The sequence below is a fragment of the Panulirus ornatus genome, chromosome 8, assembly GCF_036320965.1.
Source record: "Panulirus ornatus isolate Po-2019 chromosome 8, ASM3632096v1, whole genome shotgun sequence".
Taxonomy (NCBI): Eukaryota; Metazoa; Arthropoda; class Malacostraca; order Decapoda; family Palinuridae; genus Panulirus; species Panulirus ornatus.
The window spans coordinates 179,796-188,261 of NC_092231.1; positions in this window are offsets into that span (position 1 = coordinate 179,796).

The following is an 8,466-nucleotide window of genomic DNA, read 5'->3' on the forward strand; positions in this document are numbered from 1 at the left end:
ATCCATTTTTGCTTTCCGGGATAATGTTCTCGACTTCCACACATTTTTCAAGGCTCCCAAAATTTTCGCCCCCTCCCCCACCCTATGATCCACTTCCGCTTCCATGGTTCCATCCGCTGACAGATCCACTCCCAGATATCTAAAACACTTCACTTCCTCCAGTTTTTCACCATTCAAACTCACCTCCCAATTGACTTGACCCTCAACCCTACTGTACCTAATAACCTTGCTCTTATTCACATTTACTCTTAACTTTCTTCTTCCACACACTTTACCAAACTCCGTCACCAGCTTCTGCAGTTTCTCACATGAATCCGCCACCAGCGCTGTATCATCAGCGAACAACAACTGACTCACTTCCCAAGCTCTCTCATCCCCAACAGACTTCATACTTGCCCCTCTTTCCAAGACTCTTGCATTTACCTCCCTAACAACCCCATCCATAAACAAATTAAACAACCATGGAGACATCACACACCCCTGCCGCAAACCTACATTCACTGAGAACCAATCACTTTCCTCTCTTCCTACACGTACACATGCCTTACATCCTCGATAAAAACTTTTCACTGCTTCTAACAACTTGCCTCCCACACCATATATTCTTAATACCTTCCACAGAGCATCTCTATCAACTCTATCATATGCCTTCTCCAGATCCATAAATGCTACATACAAATCCATTTGCTTTTCTAAGTATTTCTCACATATATATATATATATATATATATATATATATATATATATATATATATATTTTGTGTGAATAAATTGTACATTTCCTTTTCCATAGCCAGAGGTTGAACCATTATGTGACATTCATTTTTTTCATTCATTTCAAGCTAAAAGTTTGTTTTCTAAATTGTTTCTTACATTTTTCATATGTATATATATGTATGTGTGTGTGTGTATGTGTGTATGTGTGTGTATGTGTGTGTGTGTGTATATGTATATATATATGTATATTATCCCTGGGAATAGGGGTGAAAGAATACTTCCCACGTATTCCTCGCGTGTCGTAGAAAGCGACTAGAGGGGACGGGAGCGGGGGGCCGGAAATCCTCCCCTCCTTGTATTAACTTTCTAAAATGGGAAACAGAAGAAGGAGTCACGCGGGGAGTGATCATCCTCCTCGAAGGCTCAGAGTGGGGTGCCTAAATGTGTGTGGATGTAACCAAGATGTGAAAAAAGGAGAGATAGGTAGTATGTTTGAGGAAAGGAACCTGGATGTTTTGGCTCTGAGTGAAACGAAGCTCAAGGGTAAAGGGGAAGAGTGGTTTGGAAATGTCTGGGGAGTGAAGTCAGGGGTTAGTGAGAGGACAAGAGCAAGGGAAGGAGTAGCAATACTCCTGAAACAGGAGTTGTGGGAGTATGTGATAGAATGTAAGAAAGTAAATTCTCGATTAATATGGGTAAAATTGAAAGTTGATGGAGAGAGGTGGGTGATTATTGGTGCATATGCACCTGGGCATGAGAAGAAAGATCATGAGAGGCAAGTGTTTTGGGAGCAGCTGAATGAGTGTGTTAGCGGTTTTGATGCACGAGACCGGGCTATAGTGATGGGTGATTTGAATGCAAAGGTGAGTAATGTGGCAGTTGAGGGAATAATTGGTATGCATGGGGTGTTCAGTGTTGTAAATGGAAATGGTGAAGAGCTTGTAAATTTATGTGCTGAAAAAGGACTGATGATTGGGAATACCTGGTTTAAAAAGCGAGATATACATAAGTATACTTATGTAAGTACGAGAGATGGCCAGAGAGCGTTATTGGATTACGTGTTAATTGACAGGCGTGCGAAAGAGAGACTTTTGGATGTTAATGTGCTGAGAGGTGCAACTGGAGGGATGTCTGATCATTATCTTGTGGAGGCTAAGGTGAAGATTAGTATGGGTTTTCAGAAAAGAGGAGTGAATGTTGGGGTGAAGAAGGTGGTGAGAGTAAGTGAGCTTGGGAAGGAGACCTGTGTGAGGAAGTACCAGGAGAGACTGTGTACAGAATGGAAAAAGGTGAGAACAATGGAAGTAAGGGGAGTGGGGGAGGAATGGGATGTATTTAGGGAATCAGTGATGGATTGCGCAAAAGATGCTTGTGGCATGAGAAGAGTGGGAGGTGGGCTGTTTAGAAAGGGTAGTGAGTGGTGGGATGAAGAAGTAAGAGTATTAGTGAAAGAGAAGAGAGAGGCATTTGGACGATTTTTGCAGGGAAAAAATGCAATTGAGTGGGAGAAGTATAAAAGAAAGAGACAGGAGGTCAAGAGAAAGGTGCAAGAGGTGAAAAAAAGGGCAAATGAGAGTTGGGGTGAGAGACTATCATTAAATTTTAGGGAGAATAAAAAGATGTTCTGGAAGGAGGTAAATAGGGTGCGTAAGACAAGGGAGCAAATGGGAACTTCAGTGAAGGGCGTAAATGGGGAGGTGATAACAAGTAGCGGTGATGTGAGAAGGAGATGGAATGAGTATTTTGAAGGTTTGTTCAATGTGTCTGATGACAGAGTGGCAGATATAGGGTGTTTTGGTCGAGGTGGTGTGCAAAGTGAGAGGGTTAGGGAAAATGATTTGGTAAACAGAGAAGAGGTAGTAAAAGCTTTGCGGAAGATGAAAGCCGGCAAGGCAGCAGGTTTGGATGGTATTGCAGTGGAATTTATTAAAAAAGGGGGTGACTGTATTGTTGACTGGTTGGTAAGGTTATTTAATGTATGTATGACTCATGGTGAGGTGCCTGAGGATTGGCGGAATGCGTGCATAGTGCCATTGTACAAAGGCAAAGGGGATAAGAGTGAGTGCTCAAATTACAGAGGTATAAGTTTGTTGAGTATTCCTGGTAAATTATATGGGAGGGTATTGATTGAGAGGGTGAAGGCATTTACAGAGCATCAGATTGGGGAAGAGCAGTGCGGTTTCAGAAGTGGTAGAGGATGTGTGGATCAGGTGTTTGCTTTGAAGAATGTATGTGAGAAATACTTAGAAAAGCAAATGGATTTGTATGTAGCATTTATGGATCTGGAGAAGGCATATGATAGAGTTGATAGAGATGCTCTGTGGAAGGTATTAAGAATATATGGTGTGGGAGGCAAGTTGTTAGAAGCAGTGAAAAGTTTTTATCGAGGATGTAAGGCATGTGTACGTGTAGGAAGAGAGGAAAGTGTTTGGTTCTCAGTGAATGTAGGTTTGCGGCAGGGGTGTGTGATGTCTCCATGGTTGTTTAATTTGTTTATGGATGGGGTTGTTAGGGAGGTAAATGCAAGAGTCCTGGAAAGAGGGGCAAGTATGAAGTCTGTTGGGGATGAGAGAGCTTGGGAAGTGAGTCAGTTGTTGTTCGCTGATGATACAGCGCTGGTGGCTGATTCATGTGAGAAACTGCAGAAGCTGGTGACTGAGTTTGGTAAAGTGTGTGGAAGAAGAAAGTTAAGAGTAAATGTGAATAAGAGCAAGGTTATTAGGTACAGTAGGGGTGAGGGTCAAGTCAATTGGGAGGTGAGTTTGAATGGAGAAAAACTGGAGGAAGTGAAGTGTTTTAGATATCTGGGAGTGGATCTGTCAGCGGATGGAACCATGGAAGCGGAAGTGGATCATAGGGTGGGGGAGGGGGCGAAAATTTTGGGAGCCTTGAAAAATGTGTGGAAGTCGAGAACATTATCTCGGAAAGCAAAAATGGGTATGTTTGAAGGAATAGTGGTTCCAACAATGTTGTATGGTTGCGAGGCGTGGGCTATGGATAGAGATGTGCGCAGGAGGATGGATGTGCTGGAAATGAGATGTTTGAGGAAAATGTGTGGTGTGAGGTGGTTTGATCGAGTAAGTAACGTAAGGGTAAGAGAGATGTGTGGAAATAAAAAGAGCGTGGTTGAGAGAGCAGAAGAGGGTGTTTTGAAATGGTTTGGACACATGGAGAGAATGAGTGAGGAAAGATTGACCAAGAGGATATATATGTCGGAGGTGGAGGGAACGAGGAGAAGAGGGAGACCAAATTGGAGGTGGAAAGATGGAGTGAAAAAGATTTTGTGTGATCGGGGCCTGAACATGCAGGAGGGTGAAAGGAGGGCAAGGAATAGAGTGAATTGGAGCGATGTGGTATACAGGGGTTGACGTGCTGTCAGTGGATTGAATCAAGGCATGTGAAGCGTCCGGGGTAAACCATGGAAAGCTGTGTAGGTATGTATATTTGCGTGTGTGGACGTGTGTAGGTACATGTGTATGGGGGGGGGGGTTGGGCCATTTCTTTCGTCTGTTTCCTTGCGCTACCTCGCAAACGCGGGAGACAGCGACGAGGTATAAAAAAAAAAAAAAAAAAATATATATATATATATATATATATATATAGTCCTCCCAACCCTGGCCTATGCAATCAAAACATTGAGATGGGATGAGTCCATGCTGTGGAAATGAGTAATTTGAGATGAGCTTGTGTTAGGAATAGATTGAATGAAGAAAGTAATTGAGGGGGCATATGAGAGATTTAGCATTGCAGGGAATGCAAAGGCAATGAATTGTGGAGTTGTAGAGTGGATGAAACCTAATATTTTGAGAAGGTTTGTGCTTGTGGAAAGAATGTAACATGGGGAGTTTACAAGGAGTGTAAGATAGGTTAAAGGGGTTGGTATGAAGAAGACCACCTGTAACATAGGGAAATAGAGTAGAAGAGTACTGGAGAAAGGGAAGTGGGGGAAGAATGCATGGAATGGTGTATGCAAGGGAGGCATGTAAGGATAAGTGGAGACTTTTGCTGTGGTCATCCCCTTGATGAGAGTTCTTGGAGTGAACAGGCCTCAGAGATTTTTTTATTATATATTTATTTTGCTTTGTCGCTGTCTCCTGCGTTAGCAAGGTAGCTCAAGGAAACAGATGAAAGAATGGCCCAACCCACCCACATACACATGTATATACATACATGTCCACACACACAAATATACATACCTATACATCTCACCGTATACATATATATACACACAGACATATACATATATACACATGCTCATATTCATACTGTCTGCCTTTATTCATTCCCATCGCCACCCTGCCACACATGAAATAACAACCCCCTCCCCCCTCATGTGCACGAGTTAGCGCTAGGAAGACAACAAAGGCCCCATTCGTTCACACTCAGTCTCTAGCTGTCATGTAATAATGCACCTCAGAGATATAGGCATATATGTATTGAAATGTTACACTATATATACAAAGATGTAGTGTGATAGATGTAAGTGCATAGCATGTTGTGGGAAGGAGTTAAAAGATTATGTAACTTTATTTCACTTATGAAGGGGAAGACCAACTTGGAGATGGAAGGATTAAGTGAAAAAGATTTTTAGTGTTCAGGGCCTGAACATGCAGGAGTGTGAAAGGTATGCACAGGAAAGAGCATATTGGAGCAATGTGATATTCATGCTGTGACTTGCTGTCAATGGACTGAACTAGGGCATATGAAGCAGTCAGAGGAAACAACAGAATGATCTGTGGGCCATGGTTTTAGATGTGGGCTGTTATTTTGGTGCATTGCATGTGAGGAAAGGTCTTTCTTTTTCTGTCCTTGGTGCTTTCTCGCAAACATGGGAAATGATGAACAAGCATGAAAGAATCTTTCTTTGTTTTGAGCTTATGTTCAAAGTTTATTTTTTACATGCAAAGATATTGTGTTGGTGAATTACATGAATACATTCAGAAATATTGCAGTGCATATTCTTAAAAAGTGTAGGATGATGAATGAGAGTAGCTGGAAAATTATGTGTAGGATATTTTTCATTTTAAACATTTTATCTCTTTGTTTGTTATCTGTTAACAAAATCCTCTATCATCTCAGGACTACATAGAAAATTAGGCTCAATTATGTAATTTCTTCTACAAACTGATACTTCCATAGGTGAACCACCACCTGCCAAGTGCAAGTGAAACCTCTGTAGAATGAATGGTTAATCTGTTCAAGCATCATTGGTGATGAAATAACACATGCTAACACTAAAGCAGCTATATCTAGAAATCTAGATATGAGAGTTATACCTTGTAATGATTTTACAAGCAGAATGAATAATTGATGGTAGATGCTATGAGGAATTTGTGTGAGAGATGCTTGGAGATATGGTGGAATTTGTATGTGACATTTGTGGATCTGGAGAAAGTACATGTTGTTGGTAAGGATACCTTATTGATGATGTTCGAATATACAATTTGGGAGGAAGGCTATTAGAATCAGTGAGTTTTTATTGAGAATGAAGGATATGCACAAGTGGGGAGAGAAAAGGGGGAGTAGTTATAGTTGAAGGTGGATCTGTGACAAGGGTAAAGTCACTTTGGCTTTTTGATTTGTTTATAGATGGGTTGGTAAGGGAGGTGAATGTGAGGGTTTTGAGTTGAGGGTAAGTCTGCAGTCTGTCAGGGGTGAGGAGGTGTGGGAGGTGAGTTACTTAAATGTTTCTTGATGACACTGCTCTGGTGGCAGATTTGAGTGGGAAACTGCAGAAGATGGTTTCTGAGTTTGGGAGAGGGTGTGAAAGGAGAAAATTGATAAAAGATATGAATAAAAGCAAGATTATTAGGTCTGGTAGTGCGAAGAGCCTTGTTAATTAGAATATGAGTTTAAATGGAAAACACTAGGAGAAAGTGAAATGTTTTAAGATACCTGGGAATGGGTATGGCAGCAAATGAAACCATGGTAGCTAAAGGGAATTGTAGGGTGGTTGACCAGGGAGCAAAACTCTTAGATGCATAGAGAGTTATGTGGAAAGAGGTCTTTATCTAGGAAGATGAAGATAGGTATTTTTTAAAGTATTATATTACCAACGGTGTTGTATGGAGGCGAGGCTTGGGCTGTAGATGAGAATGTACAGAAGAGGGGGAATGTGTTAAAAATTAATGTATGAGGACAACAATTGGTGTTAGAAGGGTTATTCAATTTACAAATTTTTGGGTAAGAGAGAGGTGTGGTAATAAGAAAAGTGTGCTTGAATGAAATAGTCTGGACATAAGGAAAGAATGAGTGAGGAGAGGTTAATAAAGCAGATATATGTCAGACAAGGAGAAAGAAGAGACTGAATTGGTGTTGGAAGGTAGAATGGAAAAAGTTTTCAGCACTCAGGGCTTGACCATAGAGAGGGGTGTAAGGCATGCACAGGTTAGAGTAAATTAGAGGGATGTAGTATATAAGGTGCAACATACTGTCAGTGACTGAATTAGGGCATATGAAGCATTCTAGGAAAATTACAGAAAAGTCTGTAGGGTCACTTTGTGGACATAGGGCTGTTGTTTTGGTGAATTACACGAATGAGGCTATATCTTCATCTTTTCCTGGTGCTACCTCACTGTTGTGGGAAACAGCAAACAATTAAAAGAAAGAAATGTAAATGGCAAACTTACAAAAGAGTAACAAACCACAGAGGATGAAGGATTGCTCTAAAATATGGCATTGTAAATGGCAAGCTGCCAAAAGATTATACAACAGGATGAAGAAAGGTTCTGGAATATGACATCCCTCTCTAGATAGGACTTGCCTTACTGAGACAATGCTTTTTTGACTTAAAATTTGTCATACTTTGTTGACGTGTGATCACTTAATGGAATGGAGACCTTCCCCTGTATGAAATTCGTATTTTATATTTTATTTATCATACTTTGTCGCTGTCTCCCACGTTAGCAAGGTAGTGCAAGGAAACAGATGAAAGAATGGCCCAACCCACCCACATACACATGTATATACATACACGTCCACACATGCACATATACATCTATACACCCCAACATATACATATATATACATTTTTTTTTTATACTATTCGCCATTTCCCGCATTAGCGAGGTAGCATTAAGAACAGAGGACTGGGCCTTTGAGGGAATATCCTCACCTGGCCCCCTTTTCTGTTCCATCTTTCGGAAAATTAAAAAACAAAAAAAAACGAGGGGAGGATTTCCAGCCACCCTCTCCCTCCCTTTTAGTCACCTTCTACGACACGCAGGGAATACATGGGAAGTATTTTTTCTCCCCAATCCCCAGGGATAATATATATACATACACAGACATATACATATATACACATGTACATAATTCATACTTGCTGCCTTAATTCATTCCCATCGCCACCCCACCCCACATGAAATGACAACCCCCTCCCCCCCGCATGCACGCGAGGTAACGCTAGGAAAAGACAACATAGGCCACATTTGTTCACACTCAGTCTCTATCTGTCATGTATAATGCACCGAAACCACAACTCCCTTTCTACATGAATCAGTTACTGCCATCTGCACCAGGGAAGTATAATTCTTCCTCAGCAGCATAAATTACCACCTTTATCGTTATATAAATTCTGTCAATTTGTGTTCTGTCAACATTATCAGTACAAAGCAAGGATACAGCCAGTGTCCTTTCAGTATACTTATCTGTAATACAGGGTCTGCCACTTTCAACTATTCATTCCAAAAATTCCTAGTGACAATTTGGTGAAGGACACCGGAGATTACCACTGTTAGCTGACCTCAA